The sequence below is a fragment of the Notamacropus eugenii genome, chromosome 1 (genome assembly GCF_028372415.1).
Source record: "Notamacropus eugenii isolate mMacEug1 chromosome 1, mMacEug1.pri_v2, whole genome shotgun sequence".
In the NCBI taxonomy this organism is placed as follows: domain Eukaryota; kingdom Metazoa; phylum Chordata; class Mammalia; order Diprotodontia; family Macropodidae; genus Notamacropus; species Notamacropus eugenii.
In genome coordinates, this window is record NC_092872.1 from 349,372,994 (window position 1) to 349,397,733 (window position 24,740).

At 40.7% G+C, this 24,740-nt stretch overlaps 1 protein-coding gene across 4 annotated transcripts in view; it reads left to right on the plus strand.

Annotated features, from left to right (window-relative positions):
- BAG5 (BAG cochaperone 5) overlaps positions 1-21,747 on the plus strand; it is a 40,769-nt gene extending 19,022 nt beyond the window's left edge. For 2 of the 4 annotated variants that reach the window (XR_011971853.1, XR_011971856.1), the window contains 2 exons: positions 2,304-2,408; positions 21,553-21,747. The gene's annotated coding sequence lies outside the window, so the exon portion shown is untranslated. Of the gene's footprint in view, positions 1-2,303; positions 2,409-4,042; positions 4,061-18,589; positions 18,658-21,552 lie in introns of those variants that run through there. The other 2 variants (XR_011971854.1, XR_011971855.1) reach the window with 2 other exon arrangements.
- The last annotated feature ends 2,993 nt before the right edge of the window (positions 21,748-24,740 follow it).

Below are 24,740 nucleotides of genomic sequence, written 5' to 3' on the forward strand. Positions count from 1 at the left end.
AGCAGAACTAGGAGATCGTTGTGCACAGTAACAGCAATGTTGTAATGATTAACTGTGAAAAACAGCTACTCTGATCAATACAATGATCTAGGACAGCTCTAAAGGGCTCATAATAAAAAAATGCTATCCACCTCCAGAGAGGGAACTGATGAACTCTGAGTACAAATTGAAGTATAATTGTCTCACTTTATTTTTCTTGCTTTTTAAAAAAAATGTAGCTAATATGAAAATGCACTGACATCATGTTGATTATCTTCTCAGTGGGTGTGGGAGGGACTGGGAGAAAGGGAGAGAATTTGCAACTCAAATTTTAAAAAGAAAATGTTTGAAATAAATAATTTTTTAAAAAAATCCAACAATGGAGAGCTATTATGGTGATGAGGAGACTCAAGACAAGTCCAGACTTGTCTTCTCCAGAAGAAGAGAATGACTCCAAAACATCTAAAACAAAAACTTTAAAGGAAAAACACCACAGTGTTCCACTAGAATTCCTGGAAGATGAGAAGCAAGAGTTTTTTCTTTAAAAGAACTAAAAATGATTTTATCAATGAAATGAGAGTGCTGGAGCAGTGGTGTCAAACTTAAAGTGAAACTGGGGCCACTACTCCATACATAAGGATCTCTGTGGACTACACATTGACTTGATTTTAAAATGTAATGTTATCTACATTTTATTGTATTTTAATTTAATTTTTTTAAAGGAATAAACATAGAAATCAAATGAAACATGAAAAGGTAAATATAAACAAGTAATCATAAGGGATTAAACAAGGATAAACTGTATACATTCTAACATGGAGAGAGGATACATGTATCCCCTCAGAATCCTGTCATCATCAAGGAATACCTAATAAGACAGAGGTCTGGGAGTGTTTTTTTAATGTTCTTTAAAGGAAAGCCTCTCTTTCCTGTGGGATGTGGGAGAAGAGGAGAGGGAGAGAGAGAAATTATTTTACATAATTTGCAAATAGAAGACTGTAAATGAGGAAGAATTTGGGAAGGGAGGGAACAACACCTCACTTTTATCTGAACTAGTTAAAGAAAGAATACAGACACACAGCTGAGTGTAAAAAATGCGTTTCACTCAGCAGGGAAACAGGAGGGAAAAGGGAAAAGTAGAAGATTAATGGTAAATTAGTGGAGGAATTAGTCCTAAGTAAAACAACCTCTTACCATGGTGAGTGGATCTAGAAGAATTCAAGATAAAAGAAAGGATAAGAAAATGAAACTGGGCTTTGGTTGAACAAAAGCAAAGAGGCAGAGAGTAGATGCAGATTGCATCAGGTGCTAAGCACACTCTCACTATCCTCTTTTTTATAAAGACTTCGATTGACTGCAAGGACCAACTAGATTCCAGAGGAATCATAATGCTACTACCTATTTGCTGACACAGAGGTGATAGTTTTAGGGTACAGATTAACACATATTTTTCCATATATTACATTTTCCAAATATAATGGCTAATCAAACAATCAGTAAACATTAAGTGCATACTATGCACTAGGCACTATGCTAAGTAGCGGGAATACAAAAAAGAGGCAAAAGATAGGTGCAGCTCTCAAGGAATATACAATCTAACGGGGCAGGCAATATACAAGCAAATATATGCCAAGTGAGTTATATATAGAATAAATAGAAGGTACTAGAAGAGTGTTTTGGGAAGAAGATGAGATTTTAGTTGAGACCTAAAGGAAGCCATATCTATAGACATAGAAGTCTATAGGCATGATGTTCCAGGCATAGGGGATAGCCAGAGAAAATGCCCCAAGCTGAGAGGTGGACTATGCCTATTTGTATAAGGGTTTTGTTTTTATTTCAATGGGAAAAGTGGGGGAGGTGGGAGGTAGAGAAATGGATTTTCATTCATTGAAAATATGTGTATGTGTATGTGCACACACACATGCACATACACATACACACACACACATTTAAAGAGCATTAGGTTTGGTTTCAAGAGACCTGGGTTCAAATTCTGAGTCATTTCATTTCTCTGAATTCTTTCTGTAAAATGAAAGGGGTGGGCTTCTATTGTCCTTTCTAGCTCTAAATCTATGATCCTACCATCTATTACCTTTAAGATTATCTACAAGTGCCCTTCAAGAGCTTTCAAAACCTATGAGGAACACAACTGCTCTCTCCAGAGATGCTTTCTCAAGGTCACACAGATAGCATAAGGGGGACCACAGCCCAGGTCTCCTGACCATGCAGCAAATGGGATGGGGTGGAGATTTTTGTTCTAATTTTTGATAATAATAGGTTACTGCCTGCCTTAGCAGTGCATGTTTAACATGTTTTATTTTCAGAAACCTTGGCCTGAAATTTATGGAGTTACTACATCATGTATCCAATTCATCCTTCCCTGTTTCCCTTGTCAAGGAGCTGGAGACAAGTGTGGATATCCAAGTTGGGTGAGATCCCTTTTGTTTTTGTCATTCACTGGCATAATTTTGGGTGGCTAAATAACACAGTGGATAAAGCACTGGGCCTGAAGTCAGGAGGGCCTGAGTTCAAATTTGACCACAAGCACTTACTAGCTGTGTGACCTAGGTAAGTCACTTAACCCTGTTTGCTTTAGTTTTTCATTTGTGAAATGAGCTGGAGAAGGAAATGTAAAACCACTCCTATATCTCTGCCAAGAAAATCCCAAATGGGGTCATGAAAAGTCAGAACAATAAGCATAACTTTAAATCTTTCCCCAAGAGAGCCTAATGCTGGTTGACAAAGTAGAACCTAGAGATGTAGGTGAACTCCTTTAGAATAAGTGGTAAATCTTTAGTAGGTCTAGAGAAAAGTGTAAGAAGAAACAGGGGGTAGTGGGAAAAACACCAATCTGTGATTGGAAGATGTGTTATAATCCCACCTCAGATATTCATTACCTATGGGACCATGGGTAAGTCACTTAACCTTAATGAGCTTTTTCATTTTTGTCATCTATAAAATAAGGATGCCTTATCTACTTCAAAAGATAGCTGTGAAGAAAGTAGTTTTGTAAACCTTAAATCACTGTAGAATTGTGAGCTGCAGTTTATTATTTTTGAATGGTTACAACTGAATTAAGCATTTTTATTGGGTGCCTACTCTGTGCTTTAATTAATATTACTATGAATACTCATAATTAGTGACCTTTTTGCTTTTGTTTTCCAAGGGTAAGGTGTGGGGAGGAGTGTTAGACTTGGAAAGTCAAACCCTTCCTATTCCTGAAAAATAAGGCTAAGGGAATAAACATTTATATAGCATCCAATAAGTGCCAGGAACTGTGCTAAACACTTTTTATAACTATCATCTTATTTTATCCTCACAACAAACCTGGGAAGAAGGTGCATGAACCTCATTTTACAGTTGAGGAAACTGAGGTTAAGTGACTGGCCTAGGGTAACACAGCTAGTAAGTGTCTGAGGCAGGATTTGAACTCTGGGTGCTGTATTCTGTCTACTTTGCCACCATCTGCCTCTAATCATGTCTCTGATAGTTCCTATACTATTTAACTCACAGGGTGGTTGTGAGTAAAGTGCTTCATTAACCTTAAATATGAATTGTTATTTGTCTTCCTGTGACAAAGTATGACTCAGTATTCACTCAGCTGGAAGAGAACACAGAAACAGCCACGGCACAGTGTATCCTGTTTACCTGGTGCAGGTATTAAGGACTTGAGTGGACCACAGGCAGGATTATGTTGGTGTAAGAACAGAAGGTTCCTTCTCATCTGGCAGAGAGACTCCTTGCATGATGATGGTGATGTGGGCCAGATGACTAATACTCTTGTTCAATCATTGTTTGGTCATTTCAGACTCTTCATGACCCCACTTGGAGTTTCTTTGGCAAAGATACTGGAGTGGTTTACCATTTCCATCTCCAGCTCATTTTCCAAATGAGGAAACTGAGGCAAACAGGGTTGAGTGACTTGCCCAAGGTCACACAGTTAGTGTTTGATGTCAAATTTGAACTCAGGTCTTCCTGACTCCAGGTCCAGCAATGCTGTCCACTGTGCCACTTAGCTGCCCTGATGACCAGGCTTTCTAACTTAAATTCTCTGATATATCAGAGACTGCTTTCTCACAGATAATTAGGACTATGAAGACGATATGGACCCCCAACGATGATCCCAAGCCTCAGAGAAAAAGTAAAAATTGAGAGGTACTGAAGAAACAATTATTCTATTCAGAGTCCTATGTGGCAGAATGGGGGAATGTAAAGCCTTCCCCTTGTCTTCCCTCACTGAGCCACTTCACCCCACCCTACCCCAAGGCCTTTCAATTCATTTAATATAAGTACTGTTTGCCTCACCAGCCATGCCAGTAATAATTCATCATAGTATTATTAGGAAATAATTCATAATAGTATTCATTATCCATGAACACTTTAGTCCCATAGGGAGAGATAGTTCAGTAATCAGATCTTCTTGAGAAGGAAAATGAATTTCAGTGGGCCTCTGCCTCCATTGTCTCTAATACAAAAACTGGTTTATGCATCACTTATGATGCTGTGAAATACTGGAGGCAGAGTCCTCCAATTCTTTCCTGCCCACACAAATTGTTAACATCTGCACCTGTTAAACAGATCTATACTGTGTAGATGTTCTTGCGGCACCTTCCAGCTGTTTACAGGTTTCTCCATCAAACAGCTCACCTTTTCTTTGTTACTGGAAGAGGAGAAACAAGTCAAGTTTAAGGTTTATGAAGTACTTTACTCACAACCACCTATTAGTTAAGAAGTACAAGGATTATTATCCCCATTTTGCAGATGAGGAAACTGAGACTGATAGCATCACACAGTTAGTAAATGTTGGAACCAAGATTTGAAGACAGATCTCTCCCAACTCCAAGTCTAGCCTCAATTCACTCTGCCATGTTGTTTCTCAGGCTAGCAGAATGACTCCCAGCCCTGGATCAATTTCTTAGAGCTATCCCTTTGCCTGGACCTCTGTTTTCATTTATTTCATCCTCCCTTGTGTGATAATTGTCTATTTGACCTTCCTACCATGGACTTCTTGAGTCCAGGACCTGCGTTATGTGTAATTTGTGTCCTGATTGCCTGTTACAGTACCTGATACTTAATAGATACTTTTAAAATGTGCATTAATTGTATGGAGCAAAATTGAATTGACTTGGTTATGTTGAGGGCGTATTCCCCACAGAGCTGTCTTCTGATCACATTGGAACACTCTGTTCAGTTCCACAAACCACATATTAGGAAGGATATTGACAAACTGGAGTTCGTCCAGGGGATGGTGTCCCAGAATTGGAGAAACACTCCATACAAGGATTGATTGAAGGAACTGGAGGTGTTTACCCTGGAGGAGAGAAGACTTCCGAGGAACATGACAGGTTTCTTCAAGTATTTGAAGGATTGTCATGTGAAAGAGAAATTGGACTTGTTATGCAAGGAGTGGTGGGTGGAAGTTGTAGAGGCAGATTTGGGCTTAAGTTGGAAGGGGAAACTTCCTAACAAATGAAGCTGTCCAAAAGTGAAATGAGCTATGAGCTACCTTGGACTCTCTATCCCTGAAGATTCTAGTGGAGGCTAGACTTTCACAGAATAAGAGATGTAGATTTGAAAGGAACTTTAGAGGTCATCTTAGTCTGGCACCCTTGTTTGATGGATGAGGAAACTGATTTTGTGAAGGCAATTCCTGTTCAGAGTGAATTCAATGTGAACTAGATGACTGCTGATGTCCCTTCCATCTCCACTCTCTGAGATGCTGTAATTCTGTGGGTGCTTGACAAATGCTTCCACACCCTTCAGAACTCAAACTGTTTGACACGTCACCAAAGCTGGTGAATAAAATATAGCTTGACTCCCCAGTCAAGCTGCAAACAACTAGGTTTGTGAATCTGAGAGGCAATTATCCGTGATGAGTTACCCACTCATCTCTCCTCCGCTGCTATCCTACGGGGAGAGACTGCAGGTGGCTGACACTCAAAGCAGATAGTGTGGGACACCCACTGGGTGTATGCAAAGCCAATCTATTGTTGAAGAATCTTTTCTGAAAGAAGTGATGAGGTGTTTGTGAGGATTAAGCATGAGACTAGAAAAAGGAGTCAACCAGTTTCAGGATTATAGGAGTCACAGCTGCAAAGAAACCTTCAAGATGATCCATTCAGAACTTGGGTAATAGAATTAATAGTTGGAAGGAATCTTGAAGTTCACCTCATCTAATACCTTTATTTTATAGATGAGGAAACTGAAACCTAGAGAGAATATGATTGTTCCCCTCCCGACCCCAGTTGGTCACACAGGTAATAAGCAAAAAATAAAAATAAAAATAAATGGAATTTAAACACAGACCATCTGACTCTAAATCCACCACTCTTATCCTTGCCACATTGCAAGACCCATCAGTTGACATCCTCTTCACTGAATAATGACTGGTTTTAGATACTGTAAGGGAGACAAGGAAAGAGAAAGTCTCTGCTCTTCATAAGCCTACAATTGTATCTGAATCAGAGAAACTCTCTTTGGGGGAAAGAACGCATAGGTCTGGAGAGATTCATGACTTTCTGAGGTCTCTATAATATTCATGATGTACCTAGGCCAACCTATTGATTTCAAATGTAGAATCAGCATTGGAAGGGACTTCAGAGTTCACTTAGTCCAATCTATATCTGAATAGAAATTCTGCTTAAAAAATTTCCAATAAATATGCCTCCAAAATTTGATGGAAGACATCTAGGGATAGAGAACTCATTGTCTCCAAAAACAAACCATTACACTTGTGGATAGCTCTGGTTACGGGAAGTGTTTTCTTTTTAGTTTTCGACGTTGGCTTTTATAAGATTTTGAGTTCTAAATTTGCCCCCCTCCCTCTTCCCAAGATGGCATGCAATCTGATATAGGCTATACATGCACAATCGTATTAAACATATTTCCACATAGTCACATTGTGAAAGAGGAATCAGAACAAAAGGGAAAGAGCATGAGAAAGAAGAGAGAGAGAGAGACAGAGAGAGAGACAGAGAGAGAGACAGAGAGAATAGTATGCTTCAATGCTTCATTCAGAATCCATGGTCCTTTCTCTGGGTATGGACAGCATTTTCCATCATGAGTCTTTTGGAATTGTCCTAGATCACTGCATTGTTCAGAAGAGCTAAGTCTAACAAAGTCACACAATGTTGTTGTTACTGTGTACAATGTTCTCCTGGTTCTGCTCACTTCACTCAGCATCAGTTCATTCAAGTCTTTCCAGGTTTTTCTGAAGTCTGCCTGTTCATCATTTCTTCTAGCACAACAGAATTCTATTATATTCATATACCACAATTTGTTCAGTTATTCCCCAGTTGATGGGCCTCCCCTCAATTTTCAATTCTTTGCCAGCACAAAAAGAGCTGCTATAAATATTTTTGTACATGTGGGTCCTTTTCCCTTTTTTATGTTCTTTTTGGAATACAGTACAGACCTAGTAGTGGTGTTGCTGGTCAAAGGGTATGCAGTTTTATAGCCCTTTGGGCATAGTTCCAAATTGCTTTGCAGAATGGTTGTGTCAGTTCACAACTTAGGGAATTGTTCCTTACTAAAAGAATCTAACTCTGCCACTCTGAAATTTCTTTGCTCTTCATTGCCCTCTCTGGAGCCAAGCAAAACCAAGAAACTAAAACAAAACCAAAACCTAATACCTCTTTCACATGACAGATACATAAATATTGACGTAACCCTAAAGTCAGTGACTCCTACCTAGCATAATGACCCCAAGCGTACATACGCTAGAGACCTCTCAGTTCTTTGACTTGCTGCTTCCACCCGGGGTGACCTGGGAACTACAGTAACTGGCAGTTCCCACCCCCCCTCCTCTTAGAAGCATTCAGATGCCCAAGACTTCAAAATACAGAACAGCTTTATCTGTCTAATAAAGGACACTGAAAGGACTCTCATCCTGGCTTAAAAGAGTCAAGAGGCCTCTCCTATTTAACTGATTTCCAGGGACCTACTGTGCGCCCTTATGGCTTCTTGCCATACTGTCTCAAGGAAGGCCCTAGGTGAAAGGCCTAAATATGATCCCATAGATCAAGGATCTTCCTTCTAGTGGATTAACTCTGCCCTGCCAAGACCTTTGCAGCCCTCATAATTTGACAATATGACACTAGGTAGGGCCCCAGCAAGGGGTAAGAACAGGTCCATAACAGGGACTCCTCATCTGGTGGCATCCTTCGAATCCCAGTGAAAATCCCACCTTCTGCAGGAAGACTTCCAATTCCCCTTGATTCTAGGGCTTTCCCTCTGTTTATTATCTCCAATTTATCCTGTTCATATCTTGTTTGTATATAATTGTTCATAAATTAGACTTTGAGCTCTTTGAGAGTAGATACTGTCTTTGGCCTTTCTTTGTATCCAGGCACAGTGCCTGGAACATAGCAGGTGTTTAATCAATGTTTGGCTGATTGATTGATTGATTGGTGTTATTTGACCTGTTGTTCCTTCACTGGAATCTCCCCTCAGGCACTTTGATCCTCTTTCACATTCCTCTTTGGCAAGTCTCTCCTCCAATTCTATGTCCTGGAAGTTGTTCTTTCACCAGCTTCCATCCTGGTTTTCAGATGAATTGGTATTCATTCTCTGCTCTGGTCTCCATCCCCCAGAAGCTCAGCAGAGACAACACTTCTGTGGAATGATTATCATACTAGTTGTTACAAGTCTTCATCCTTCTAGGGCCAGAACGGCTCCAGATTAGAAAATGAACTGTCTCAGGATGGTTCAATGGTTTTCTCAGCCTCCCACTCTGAAATGGCTTAAGGTGAATTCATTGTTTTTATCTCATTTCTTGTTCAGTCACCAGAAGGTGAGCCTACCATCTTTCCTCATCTTCCTCAAAAGTTGAAGGCTGTGCAAATTGCCTTGGGCTGCTTCTGTGAATTTCTCTGAAAAGGAAGTAGGAATATGGAGGAGGAAAATGGAAATGGGAGCCTGTGGTTTATCAAACTTCTTTCTAAAATGTGACTCTCAGGCAGCAAGGTGGTGCAATGGATAGAGCATTGGTCCTGGAGTCTGGAGGACCTAAGTTCAAATTCCATCTCAGACACTTACTAGCTGTGTGACCCTGGACAAGTCACTTAACCCCAATTGCCAAATAAAATAAAACATGACTCTCAGAAAGGCAGCATGGTACAATGAATAGAGACTTTGTGTCTAAGTCAGAAAGACCTAGGTTCAAGGACCATGTCTGACACACACCAACTGTGTGACCCTGGTCATGTCACCTAAACTTTCATTGCCCTGGGAAATTACCTAAGACTATAAATTTCATATCATTGCTTATCTCAGTTGAGAAGTTTCCTCATGAGCAGTTCCCTTATCAGTGAAATCACAATGCTGGATCAAAAAAAAAATTAAAATCCAGTTCTTAAAATAGCATAAGATTTCAGGTGTAGTCTGACAATGACAGAGGGCTGGTACCCTCTTCAATGCCCTATTCTTCAATGCCAACCTAAGATCAAATTAGCATTTTTGGTTGCTGTGTTGTCTTGCCGACTTATGTTGAGTTTACAGTTTATTAGATTGTCCTGGTTCTTTGTCACATGAATGGTTCTCTAGCTGTTCTCTACTCTCAACAGTTTTTTTTAAACCCAAGTGTAAGACTTTATATTTATCCTTTATGAGATTTAGCCCTTTATTGAGATCTGGCCTACTGAGGTATTTTTCTATTAACTCTCCCTCCCAACTTCAGGTCATTAATAAAGTTAACAAGCATGTCTTATATTCCATCTAAACTCCTTGAATGGAGACACTGTGTCTTATTTACCTTTATATTTCCCATGGTACTTGGCCCAGTATAATAGCTGCCTAATAAATATTTGTTGAGTGAAAACATGACCTACATACTTGACTCTTCTAGTGGAGCAGTGGATAAAATACTAGCAGTCAGGAACATGAGCCTTCCTGAGTTCAAATCTAACCTTAAGACACTTACTAGCTGTGTGACCCTGGGCAAGTCACTTAACCCTGTTTGTCTTAGTTTCCTCATCTGTAAAATGAGCTAGAGAAGGAAGTGGCAAACCACTCCAGTATCTTTGCCAAGAAAACCCCAAATGGGGTCACAAATAGTTGGACACAACTGAAAAATAACTGAGCACTACCACCACCACAGTGGAGCAGGAAGAAAGGGATAAAAATTGTCTGTGTCTGTGGAAATCCTGATCAACTGAGATCATCTAACCCTAAACTGAGAATCAGAGAAGATACAAGAATGAAATTCTCATCTTATAATAATCTAGGACTCTTGGCTCCACTATTCACTAAGTAGGAAAAAGAGCCATACAATTCTTTTAATGATGAGTAGCCTGCTTCTCAGAGGCAAGGCCTGGAAAAATCTCAGATGTTTATCTCCTATGTACAAGAAAAGAGCAAAACTTCCAGTCTTCCTTTTTCCTCCTGATTATTATTACCCTTTCCAACTTTCCCTTCCTTTTCTTCTCTAGTCTTCACCTGTTACTATCTTTACTCATCCTTAAGGTGAGAGTGCTCTTTATTCACTGTGGTTATTCAAAGGAGAGAAGAGGAAAAGATTCCAGAACTGTCTAAATGTGCTTTCTGAATCTTCTTTTTTCTCTTTTCTTCTCCTTAACCTTTCTACCTCAAGCAGTATGGTAGGAAACATATGGGAGTAAGAAGACCTAGGTTCAAGTCCTGGTTTCCCACTTAGAAACTGGTGACCTTGGGGAAGTTACTTCATCCATTTGAGCCTCAGTTTCATTATTTGTAAAATGGAGATAGTGATGCACAGAGGTAATAATTGAATCCATGGAAACTTATGAGCTCTCTAATCAATATAATATAGAGGGAGAAGAAAAGAAGACATAGGACAGCACCCTAGGAGACACCCAGAGTCAATAGGTGTGACCTAAGTGAAAATATAGCAAAGGAGACTGAGAAGGAATAGTCAGACAAGTAGGAGGAGAAGCAGGAGAGAGTTGTGTCATAAAAACTTAAAGAGTTATTAAGGTGAAGAAAGTGAAAGACAGTGTCAGAGGCTACAGAAAGGTCATGAAAGAAGAAGACTGAGAAAGGGCCATTAGATTTGGCTATTAAGAAATCATTAGTGAAGTAGCTAAATGCAGTGGTTAGGAGGACCTGAGTTCAAATCCAACCTCAGATACTTACTAGCTGCATGATTCTGGGCTTGTCACTTAACCTGGATTGCCAGAACAAAAACAAACAAACAAACAAAAAACAGAGAGAGAAAGAGAAGAGAGAGAGAGAGAGAGGGAGAGAGAAGGAGAGACAGAGACAGACAGAGAGAGAGAGAGAGACAGGGAGAGAGAGAGGGAGAGGGAGAGAGAGGGAGAGAGAGAGAGGGAGAGAGAGAAAGATCATTAGTAACTTTGAAGAGAACAGTTTCAGTTGAATGTTGAGGTCAGAAGTCTGACTGCAAAGCTAAGAAGTGAGAGAGAGGAAAGCAAGTAGAGACTAGCTGGTAGACAGCTTTCTCAAAACAGTTTAGACACAAAAGGGAAAAGAGATATAGAACTGTAACCAACAGGGATGGGTGGCTCAAGTAGGAACTTCTTGAGAATGAGGGAGACATAGGGATGTTTATAGTTAGTAGGAAAGCAGTCAGTAGACAGGGAGAGAGTGAAGATAAGTGAGAGAAGGGAGATGACAGAGGAAGTTCCTAATTTGATGTTCTTCTTATAACATTAACCCCATAAGATTTGATTGTTTTCACCACATGAACTAGTTCCTGGAAGACCAAATTTAAGAGTTCATAGTAAACCTTAGTAAATAGTATTAGGAATTATCATTTCTAGAAGCATTACCTAGGGAGTGTCTGCAGGTGACATGAAACCAGGGAAGCAGATCTGCTAGGAGGAGAATGTCTCCAGAACTGTGCTGGGAACAAGACTTATTTCAGAATTTCTGAGGGAAAATGTTCCCCAGGACCAGATGACTGCATGGGACAGCTAAGACCCAAGATGAAATGAACTCGTTAAATAGACATTTGTAGTGGGTTACCAGGACAAGCTGGAGTAAGGATTCTTCATGTTATTTAATATGGATGATCACTATTGTATTACTTTTTTAAAATAGTATTTTATTTTTTCCAATTATATGTAAAGACAATTTTTAACATTCATTTTACAAAATTTTGAGTTTCAGTTTTTTTCCCTCCCTCCCCTTCTCTCTTCCCAAAATGGTAAGCAATTTGATACAAGTTATACATACACACACACACGTGTATATATATGTATATATATACATATGTATGTATATGCATATGTATGTAATCATGCAAAACATTTCCATATTATGTTGTGAGGGATGAAACAGAACAAAAGGGGAAAAAAAACACGAAAAAATAAATATGCTTAGGTCTACATTTAGAGTTCATCAGTTCTTTATCTGGATGTGGATTTTTATTGTTGTGGGGTAAAATTGGGGCTGTGACTTGCCAAGGGTCACACAGCTAAGAAGTGTCTGAGGTCAGATTTGGAGTTAGGTCCTCCTGACTCCAGGGCCTGTGCCCTATCCAACTAGTTGCCCATATTGTATAACTCTAGCTTTAATGTTTTCTGGTGCTTATATTTGCTTATAGAGGTATATACCTCAGATTCTATGATATTGCTCAAAGCTTAAGGCACCATACATATCTTCAGAAACTTCATTCTAGAGGCATGGTTCCAGGGTTTCTGTACTTGAATCCCTCGGTATTCAAATGTAAAGCCTTGGGTGTTTTCTATCAAACAATTCATCTTATCCCTGTCTGATGCCTACAAGTCCTTCAATAGCTCTTGAACACCCAGCCCAGACCTCTAGAGTCTTTCTCCAGGATGACTGGGAACCGCAGGTGAGAAAATTCCTATGTCGGGTCTCATTTGCAGACTGTCCCACAACAAATTTAACTTAGGGCAACTGGACATTCTCCTGAGTGCAGGTGGAACTCTCATCTTTGGCAGAGAGAATATGGAATCATCACTCACAAAGGAAGGGTCTGATTATGAAGGAAAGAATCTTGTCTTGGTTTCCTAGGGAGGTGAAAGCCCAAGTATAACTTTAAGCTTGCCTCTCAACTGCTGGGCTCTCCACTAACAGATCAAAGGAGTAAACAAAACTTCAGACAATAGATGTGCATTATCAGCCAGAATTTTGCAAATTTAGCAACTACTGAGTCTTCTGACTTTCTCTACCACACCATATACTCCCTTCTATCTCTCTCTCTTCCCTTCCCCCTCTTTTACCATTAGCATGTAAGCTCCTTGAGGGTAGGGACTCTCTTTCTGCTATTTGAAGTCAATTAACGCAATGCAGTTAACACAATGCCTGGTACATAATGGGAGCATAATATATGCTTATTGACTTGTTAACTTGACATTGGATGGACATATCAATAACAGTTTCAAGGTATTACTATTAGTAATTAATAGATATTCATGTACAAAGACAAAAGAAGGATGCAATTGATTGAACATAATGAAGGCTAGTATACAGATAAGAGAAAAGGAAACAATCCAAAATAAAAAAAACAAAAAAATATTAAAAAACAAAACCTGAGTAATAACTTCAGTGGAAGGAAAAAGAGAGTAAAATATCCTAATGAGAATTTTTTAAATGTACTTTAAAAGGTAGGAAGAAAAAACAAGCACTTAGTAAGTGCTTACTATGTGTTCAAAATGGTATCAAAAGAAGATTTTATGTTGAAATTGAAAATAATATGGCAAATGCAAAATGAAAAGCAAATGTATATTAGTATCCAATAATTTTTCCTCAAAAGTAGCCAATGTTGACATTCATCTTTAAGGAATGGGAAAAAAAACTGAATATAAGCAACTGAAAAAAATAATGAAAGTCAAATTTGTGTAGTAGTATGGATCTCTTCAATCAATGATGCGGAAAGTTCTGCTTAGAAAAAAGAAAAAAAAGAATTCAAATGGTATGTAAACTCCTAAATAAAAGAAAACAAACAAAAATCCCACAGGTGAGTTTCATATTGGTTCAAGGAACATCCAGCAGTCTTTGAGGACTTAGCCTAGAACACTCACCCTTTTGTAAGACGTGCCTCCTTCCTCCATTGGTGAGTTCCTTCTGGAGGATCCATTTTGTGGAGGGGCACATAATACAAGCTTATTAAATACTTGTTTCTTTCCTTCCTTCCTTGTAACCAGCAGGTAGCACTATCTGGCAAGATGTAAGTACAAACAAGGTGAGATTTTTGTTGTTTTTTTTCTTGGAGATCAGTTTCCCAGGCTCAGGCTAAATTGTAAACATCTGAAGGATTAGTCTCCTTTGAACCCTGATAATTCAAAGCTGTGCTGAGTCACTTAGGTTTTGTGCCTTCTGGCTCTGAGCCAATCAGGGGCTGAATCTTTGTTATATATTCTGGGAGGTTGGCATTTTGCTTTGGGGACTTGTTCATGAGAAGCACCTTTTGATCCTTGGACAGGACTCTGGCTAGCTGTTTGTTAAAGGCCCCCCACTACTCAGATGCTGATGCTCTTTCAATCTGGTGGTGTATGTAGGTGGTTGTATTATTCTGTTTAGACCTTGGAGTCCTGTCTATTGAATTCTTTCTTGAATATTCACTTATTTCTATTTATCTGTCTGCATTGTTTAATTAAAGTAAGATTGTTGACTGCTTAGAAGTTGTCTTTCCTTTAGAAAATCAGATCAAAGAATCTGTGCTAGCAGACCATCCTGGGTGTGTTAGGGTGATTGCTACTACGCAAGGTTTGGAGGTTTAAACGAGAGAATAGCAAGAGCAACTCCCTTCTCAATCCCACCTAAATTAAAACCTAGGGAAAGTACTTTTGAGTCATAGTTTATCTCCTCCCTTATTTAAGAGATCATAAAAGTTATCAATAAGTCAAAACCATAAAGCTTTCTTTTTTTCTCACTTACCTTAGTTTCTTCTTAGAAAACCTCTAGCTGTCACAGGGATGGGGAACCTGCAGCTTTGAGGCCACATGTGGCCCTTTAGGTCCTCAAGTGCTACCCTTTGACTGAATCCAAACTTCATAGAACAAATGCCCTTAATAAAAGGATTTGTTTTGTTAAACTTGGACTCAGTCAAAAGGCCACACTCAAGGGCCTAGAAGGCCACACTCAAGGGCCTAGAAGGCCACATGTGGTCTCAAGGATCCAGGTTCCCCACCCCTGCTAGCAATTTTATCTCTGTATTCACTGGCTCAGAACTATTCACCAATCTAACCCTGACGCTCCACTGCAATCCTCTCTATATGCAATTAATAACAGGCATGAATCCCATAACCAGCTTTAATGAAAATATCAAGAATTATGAACAGCTTAAAAACAGAAATGTTATGGGGAATATTTACAGGTAGGAAAGGGGAAGGTAGTTAAAGCTTCACTCTCCTTTCATTGATACCAGAGACAAATCAGCAGCTTCAGTCCCTTCTAGCCATACTCAGTTTCTCAAGAAGTTGAGTAGGATGAACAATGAGCAGGGAAATATGCTTCTAAAACTACTCTCCTTCCCTAACCCTCCACCCCCAGTTTTAATTTCTATTCAGAGTACCTGATAGAATGGCTCTGTCTCCTGGATCCATCATACTGAAGCCTGACATTGCATTACCTCCATTGGGTTTACTGTTTTATCAAACCAAAATTCAAACTCAAATTTAGTTACTTGGTTCTGTATCCTCCTCCCCCCAATCTTATAATCCTTTCTCATCCAGGCTGGGTGAAGAATTCACATTGTCAACTGGACAGCTCCTAGTCCATTGGATTACAGCTCCCAGAAGTCTATGCCATCAGCTCCTAAATCTTTCCCTGCCCACAGGGAAAGTCAGCCCAAATATCTGGTTCCATAGGTCACTACTGCATTTGGGGAAACTGTGCGGGCTCTGATCCTGGGAGGTTACTTTCTTCCTCAAGCTATAACTTCCCTCCAGGTACTGTGCCATGGATTATAAAATAAATGGCAGTTGATATAATCCTGTTCATGAACAGAAGGAGCCTTGGGCTTGGTGTCTGACACTTAGTCTAATACATAATCCTTGTGAGACCTTGGAAAAGTGACTATCCCTTCCTCAGTTGCTTCCTCTATCCAAAGTTTCCAAATATTCTTCTAGCTCTAAACCTATAATCTTAAACTCCTTGAGGGTAGGGGGTTTCCTTTTTGCATTTGTTGAATGATTAATTGCTGAATCTGAACCAAAACAAAACATATTTAACAAAACAACCCTACAAGTGTGGAATGTGTACTAAAGAATGTGGGACTTGAAGCCAGAAGGCCTGGCTTGGAATCCTGGCTCTGATCCTATTAGCTATGTAAGCCTGGGGCAAGATTCATAAACTCTCTGAGCTGGTTTCTTGTCTATAAAATAGGGATAATAATATTTGCATTACCTTCTTTGAAGGGTTGCTATGAGGAAATGTTTTGTAGACTTGAAAGTGCTATGGAAATAAGAATTGTTAACATCATTAGTAGTAGTAATTATTAGTAACTATTAATATTATTAGTATTACCACTTACTAGTAGCAGTGAATAGAGCTCTGGGTCTACAGTTAGTTCCTAGGTTAGATCCTAGTGAGTCACTTAACCTCTGTTAACCTCAGTTTCTGCAACTGTAAAATGGGTATTAAAAATAGCACGTGCCTCCCTGGGTTGTTGGGGGTGCCAAATGAGATAATATTTTGTAAAGTGTTTAGCACAGGACCTATCACATAGTAGGTACTATATAAATGCTTATTCCCTCCCTCCCTCTGTCACTCCTACTTGGGTCAGTGGATTAACCTTTCTGATCCTTGGTTCAGTCTCCTTATTTGTAAAATTAATAGTATTTGAGAAGTAGCTGTGGCACAAGATAGAAAACTGGTGCTGAAATCAAGGAAGGAGTCTCCATTCAGTTCAAGTCATGTCTCTGGCACATAATGGCCATGTCACCCTGGGCAAGGCCTCTCTCAGAGCCCTGACAACTCTCTAAGATTACAGAAGTTGCAGAGCAGATTTGGATCTACCTTGGAAAAGGGAGTATACCTGTAAAATTTACTTTATAGTGTTGTCCTGAGCATCAAATGAGATTATGTATGTAGGGCTTTGCAAACAGGAAGCACTGAATAAATGTGGATTATTATTACTAATAACAATAATTATCTTAATTATAAGGAGAAGCAAAGTCCCACCTCTGGCACATGGTGGCTCTGTGACATTGGACAACTCCCTAAGATTCGTTTGCGAGAAAGAGCCCGCTTGTAGAGAGATTTTTCCATTTGAGAGTTCACTTACGTCAGCCAAATCACAGGCCCAGTCCCTATTCCTAACATATGTAGTCGTTGCTAGTCCAACCTCGGGGTGGCACCCTTACACCAGAATTTTGTCCCCTGGTCAAGGCGGGAAATTGGGATGTAGCTTGCAGTAGCCTGCAGAGGTCCACAAGGATCCAGAGTTTTAAAAGATAGGTAGTTCTGAATCCAAAGTGTCAAATTGGGCTTTGAGGGAATTCTGGGAGCTTTTAGTAGGGGAGGTTCTGACTTTCTTTGTGTGAAAGTGAGGGAAAGAGAGGAAGGGATGGAGAGAAGAGGGAGACAAGGAAGAGGAGGACAAAGGAGGAGGGAAGCAGGAGAAAGGGAAGGAGTTAGAGGGGAAGGAAAAGGAGAAGGAGAAGGAGAGGAGGAAAAGGAGAAGGAGAGGAGGAAAAGCAAAAGCAGAAGGAGAAGGGGAGGAAGAGGAGAAGTAGGAGGATTTAGGAGAGAACATGTCTCTTAACTTCTCAGAGCTAGAAGAGATCTCAGAAATCATCTAGATCAGCCCTACATTTTACAGGTTGGGAACTGATACCCAGAGGAAGTGACTGGCCCAAGGTCACACAGCTGCTATAAATCAGAAATGGACCTGCAAACCATATCACTTTACTCCTAATTTTGGATCCCTCCCCACTCTAATCATCATCAGGATAATCACTACCACCACCCACCACCATCTTCATGGCTCACATTTCTGTAGCTTTTAAAGACTTTTCCCTACATCTCTGTAAGGTAAGGAGGGCAGAGATTTTCCCCACTCCACAGATGGACTCATGCCTCAGTCTTCTGATTTCACATCCATCATTGTTTTTGCTGCTTCTCAAATGTCAGAAGTGGGAGAGACCCTTATTTTCCAGATAATGAAACTGAAGTCCAGAGAGGGTTAAATCCTAAGTCATATATTGAATTAGTGGTAGAATCAGGACTAGAACCCAGATCTCCTGACTCCCATCCAGGGCTTTCCCTTCACTAGATCATAGAATGTCAGAGCCTTGGAGAATATTTAATCCAACTCTCCCAATCTTAATTGAGGCCCAGAGAGGGGAGGTAAGTAATCCAAAATCACCCAGCAGGCTAATGCCAAGCCCTTAGTCCAGGAGGTGGCCAGGCCAGAATATTTTCTTGCTCAGTATATTGCTTCCATGCTGCTGCCTGGGATGTGGGCCTGCTTATTTCTGAGTCCTGAGAGAGGCACTCCTCCTACTGATGCTGATTCCATAAGAGGATGTTTGTCTTCATGAATTCTGTCCTGCCCTGGACTTTCACAGCCAAGGTGGTTGAGCAGCTGCTTGGGTCTCTTAAGATAGGATGGAGGGTAGGAGGTACATTTCAAAACATGAGACTTGAGGGGGGAGAAGAAAATGCCCACAGCCTGTGACTGCACTGTTCTCTATTCCTTAAGGAGGATCTTAAAATGGCCCAAAGTTTTCATTAATGATTCCGACTCCTGGAGAGGACCTCAGAGGACATCTAGTACAAATCCCCTCATTTTTTACAGGCAAATAAACAGAGGCCCAGGGTCACACAGGCAATTGGTATTAAAGGCATGATTTTAACCCAGATCCTCTGACTCCAGGGTCAGGGGTCTTTCCATTACACCATAATGGCATTTAAAGCCTAGGTTTTACCTTCTCTTTCCAGGTTTCCTAGAGGCAGCTGAATGCCATAGTAGTGGATAGAATGCTGAGCCTGGAGCAGGGTTCAAAATGAACTGAGTTCAAATCCAGCTTCAGATGCTTACAAGCTGGGTGACTCTAGGCAAGTCATTTCACATCTGCTTGCCTCAGTTTCATCATCTGTAAAATAGGAGTAGTAATAGCACCCACACCAGAGGATTGTCATGTGGATCAAATGAAATAATATTTGTATAGCACTTAGCATGGTTTTGGGCACACAGTAGGTGTTTAATAAATGTTTGTTTCCTCCCTTCCTGCCTGGTTTATTCTACATTACTCCAACCAAATTTGCTGTTTGCCTACTTACTATTCCACACATCTCTCATTCCATCTCCTGCCTCTTTGGGCACAGGCTGTCCCTCTATGCCTAGACCATTCTTTCTCCTTTCCTCCCCTTTTTGCAGTCCTTAAGTGCCTTTAAAGTTCAGCTCAAGGGCTACCTCTGACAAGAAGTCTTTCCTGGTGTCTAGTTATTAGCCCCCCATTCCCATCACAGTGTATTCTTTGTTTATTCATCCTCTATTTACCTATCCATGAGTGAGTTCTATTTCCCCAGTAGCCAGCAGTGAAGACTCCTTTGCTTCACTTTTATCTGCGGGTCCCAGTGACTAGGGATTAATGAGGGTTTGTTGACTGACTGGTTAAAATTACAACAGCCCATGGTCACCTGCTACTTCTGCTGCAAGGGGCCTGCTTGTGTTTCCATTGTCTAGCACAGTGTCTAGTATGCCTTGCTGATTGACTGTTTGATGGAAGAGTAGATGGAAGAAATGTAAGCAAGAAGAAAAGAATGGAACTAGAGCAGTTGGGGAAAAACTCAAAAGGAGAATAAACAGCTTAGAACAGAGGCTGGAGGACCTGTCCTTTCAGGAGACACCTGAAAAACAGAATGGAAGAGAATACTCAAAAATCCAATACTCCATTCGAACAAACTCAAAGACTTTCAAGACCAGAAGGATCTTTCCTTCCATAGATATATTCACTTGGAATGTTTTCTGTATATATTTTGCATCTGCACACACCACATATACCAAGAGTTGCTGCAATGTTACTGTTGTTATGATTTGTCTTTTGTTTGCAAAGAGACCAATGTCTTGACTGGCATGCCGCCATGTGGAGTGGAGTGGCCTCCTAGACCCCTGGGAGTCTGAAGACTATAACCTGCCACTTAATAACTCTGTAACCCCTTGGTGAAGTCACTTCCCCTTCTTGGCTTTAATGCACACCTCTGTTAAATCCAGACCTTGTCAGTTAGCCAATAACTATTTATAAGTTCCTACTAAGTGCCAAGTACTGGGCTAAGCACTGGAGATACAAATACATAAAACAAAGATAGCCCCTGCCCTCAAGGAGTTCATAATCTGTAGGTGAAGATAACACACAAAAGGAAATTGAAAAAAAGTAGGGGAGGGAAGGGAAGTTACTCCCTTCAGGGGCATGATAGAAAAGTCCAAAGGAGTGCAATCTAGGTGACCTCCTTAAATGGATTTGTTCACTGGTTTTTGTTTAGATGCTTTTTGTCTCTTTCTTTTTTAATCTTTGTTACAAGAGAAGGCTTACTGAGTAGGGCTATAGTCTAAAATAAAAGGGGTGTAAAAACAAAAGACATCAGTAAAATAAGATTTAAAATAAACATTGGTTGAGTGAATAAATTCAAAGTAAGAGGCTCAGTACCCTCTGAATAATCAAAGAAATGAAATTATGCCCATTGTGCCTTTGACATGGAGGGGCAGTGGTGAGCTAGAATAAATACTGAATTAGGAGCCAGGAAATCTGAAGCCTCATACTGGCTAAGTAACCTTGAGCCAATAAAATAAGGTCATTTCTCTGCACCTCTGTTTCCTCCTATGATAATGATCCCTGCCTTGGCTCGCTCCTGGGGTGGCTATGAAGATAAAATGAAGTCATAGATTGAGATGTGCTTTGAGAAGTTATAAAGCCTGACCCAAATTTCAAGTATATGGTAACTCCCTAGGGGTGGCGTTGGAGTGATGGTGGAATTCTGATAGTTCACTTGGCACTCTATATATCTGATCTCTCAGATTGGCCCAGTGCTGAGGCCTTTAACTTTTTCTTCCTCTCCCCAAATGAATGATATTTGCTGAAAGTCTACATGCTGAGAGGCTCTGATGTTAACTGGTAGAAACTAGAAAAGAAAGGGAAGGGAAAACTGGAGGGAGGGGAGTGGTGTCATTCCTAGAGAAGAGGATTATGGAGGCTTTGTCCTAGTCATACATCAGGGGGATGTATTGGAAAGATGTCTAATGAGAGAACTAAGAGATTGGCCTTTGCCCAGACTGATAGACAGGTTACCTGTTCCATGGAACCAGGAGAAATACAGGAAAGTGAAGAGAGAGACAGAGAGACAGAGAAAGAGAAGTAGAATTTATGAATGAGAGAGAGAGAGAGAAAGAGGAAAAGGGAGAAATTATGAGAGAGTAGAGACACAGAGAGAGACAGAGAAAAGGAGGGATGAAAAAAGAGGAGGGGGGAAAGGGGAAGAGAGAAGAGGAAAGAGGAGGTAGGGGAGAGACAGAGACAGAGATTTATTCTGAACTTCAGAGCACTGAGAAGCCTCCCCCAGAGCCTTTCACTTGGGTTTTACATATGCCTAATGAATACTGCTTCAAGGGTATCTGGCTTCTTAAAGAAATATTTATTGATATCTTTTGTCTTTTCATCATCTCAGTTTCCAAATATAGTCTTCTTCTCTCTCCACACCGGAAAGCCAGAAAGTAGGAGGATGTTCCGTACCCATAGACCTCAACCTCTGCAAAGAAGGGACAGAAGTACTTTTTCTTCTCTCTTCATCAGGACCAAACTTGATGATTGTGGTTTTTTTTTCTTTTAATCTTTCTTTTGCAATATTTGTACTGGATGAATAAAAATAGGAGTTCATCTCAGGATATTGAGATATCCTTTTGTACATTTTCCAAGATTTTCTGGGAGGGGCTGGTGAGCCACAAGAGAGGTTCTCTGAGTAAAAGACTACACCACCACCACCAGATATTCAATTCTTCCAAAAGGCCACTTAATAATACAGTACACATATATGTAGTGCTTGGCAATTTACAAAGTGTTTCCACATCCATTATCTCACCCTTCAGTCTAAGCAACTTCTGTTCAGAGAATTCTCCAAAAGTCGTGAGAGGAGTCAACGAAGAATGAAATAGAGAATTCTGGGATGCTTACTTGGGAAGCTCTCTACCTCCCTTCCCCTTGTCTCTCACTGTGTGCCTCCTCCATTCAGATACCACCAGGACCTGTTTTGAATTTCCCTGTAGTCAAAAAACCTAGTCTGAGTTCCTTATTGAAATGCCCTTCACACCTGCAGCTGCCATCATTTACCCACTGTCCCTATTTGTCCAGGGAAAAATGTCCAAGGCCTGAGCCAAAAGGTGGTGAGGCCTATTGGAGGCTAGGGAAGTCTCTTCCCAGGTTTCTAGAGCCTCTTAAAAAATCATTTGACTTTCTACTTTCTACCAGGTCAGGGTGGGGGGATGCCAACAGATGGGATGTACTATGTTGCTATGACAGTCCCTGGAGACTGATCTTCCCAGTGTACCCTTCTAGGCCAAGGTTTGCCTACAACCAAAAGGAAACATGACTAATCACACATAGCACCCAGCTTTACCTCCCATCAAGCCAACCACCCTGACCCGTCTGTCCATCTGCCCCGATGTTGCCTCTCTTTTCCCTGTCTGGAACTGCACCCTCTCATCCACCTGCCCTCTATAAGCCGTGTACCCATTTCCAATAGTTCATCCACTCAGTTTTGTAATTCCCACTCTGGACTGAGGAATAGATAGAGATACACACACACACACGCACACACACACACACGCACACACACACACACACACATATATATATAAACATATACACATGTACATATATACACACACACACATATGTACATATATTATATATATATATATGTATATACATTTTTGGGGGGGAAGACAATCAGGGTTAAGTGACTTGCCCAGGGTCTTATAGTTAATAACTATTCAAGGTTAGATTTGAACTCAGGTCCTCCTGACTCTATCTACTTTGCCATCTAGCTGCTTCTATGGGCTAAGCTATTTTGATTGGTGAATGAATGCAAACTATGGCTAACCAGACCCAGACCAGAGCACGTTTCACATTCCATCTACCTGTCCACATTGGTCACATTACCATCTTTCCAGACACCACACATAGGTCACTCATGTACCCACACACCATCACTTCTTGCTCTAAGCACAGTAATCAAATCTATACTATCATTTACCATTGCTTCTGGAAAGGACTTGTCATCTCCCCTGATGGAATACAAGCTCTCTTGGAGCTTTCTGTGTTTGTTTTGTTAGGGTTTAGAATAGTACTCTTCTCTTTCATTCTCTCAACTGCTTGCAGGCAGATCTTACACTCGGAAGCCTTGGAGTTTAAGGAAAGAGCCCCACACTAGGCATTAGAAGACCTTGGTCTGCTTTGAACTCACTATGGACAAATTCTTTTCTTTGATGAGGATCCCTTTCTTCAGCTGTAAAATGGAGACAATAAGATCCCTATTCTCTCTGCCTCTTAGAGGCAGCTGTGCTGCAGCCCAGAGAGAATGGTTCTCAAAGTCAGGAAGACCTGGGTTCCAGTCTCATCTTTGTCACATGTTCATTGAGCAAGTCACTTAACCTTTGTATCCTCAGACAATTCTCCAGTTCCCAAACATATGGGGTAGAAGGAGTTTCCTCCCTTAGCAAAAGTCAATGAAATCACGGCCCAGACCCAACTACTTCCTGACTTCCTCCCTTAGACTTCCTATGTTGCACCTTGTTAAAGCGTTTATCATAAAGCCTAGGAAAGTGTGTTATAATGATCTCTGGGTCTTCTCAAGGCTCAAATAGAAACTCCTCTATTTGATATTTAAAGTTCTTCACAACAGGGTCCTTTCCTAACTCCTAACTCCTTCCTATTACTACGCTGGGGGTGTGTGTCTGTGTGTGTGTGTGTTTGTCCTTCGTCGCCGAAGAAGACCATGCCTTCAGAGAAATAATGACATGACTTGTACTTGACCTTGTTTTGAGTGAGGGAGGGCTGTGCAGGCCACCAGCCTCACTTCTCCTCCTGAGCCATCTGAATCCAGTGACCAAATATTCATCAGGATGACTGGAGATGACCCAGGATGAGGCAGTTGGGGTTAAGTGACTTGCCCAAAGTCACACAGCTAGTGAGTGTCAAGTGTCTGAGGTGAGATTTGAACTCAGGTCCTCCTGACTCCTGCACTGGTGCTCTATGCACTGCACCACCTAGCTGCCCTTACGCTTGGTGACACAGTGGATAGAGCACTAGTCCTGGAGTCAGGAAGACCTATCTTCATGAGTTCAATTCCAGCCTCAGACACTTCCTAGCTGTGTGATCCTGGACAAGTCATTTAACCTCATTTGCCTCAGTTTCCTCATCTGTAAAATGAGTTGGAGAAGGAAATGGCAAACCACTCTAATGCCTTTGGCAAGAAAACCCCAAATGGGGTCATGAAAAGTCAGACACAAGTGAAAAATGACTGAATAACAACCCACTCTACAATCTAGTCAAACTGGCCGATGTACTGTACTTATACCTGCTGCTCATTTCTAGCCTCTACACCTTTGCCTGGAATGTTCTCCCTCCTCACATCTGCCTTGTAGAATCCCTGGTTTCTTTTGAGACTTGGCTCAAACGTCACCTTCTGCAGGAGGCCTTTCCTGCCTGAGCCTTCCAATCCAGTATTACTTTGTGTCTGCTTTGAATGTGCTTAGGTTCAGATTGTCTTTGCTGATAGAATGTAAGCTTGAGGGCAGGGACTATTTCATTTTTATCTTTGTATCCATAGTCTTGCACAATGCCTAGCAAATAGTTAGC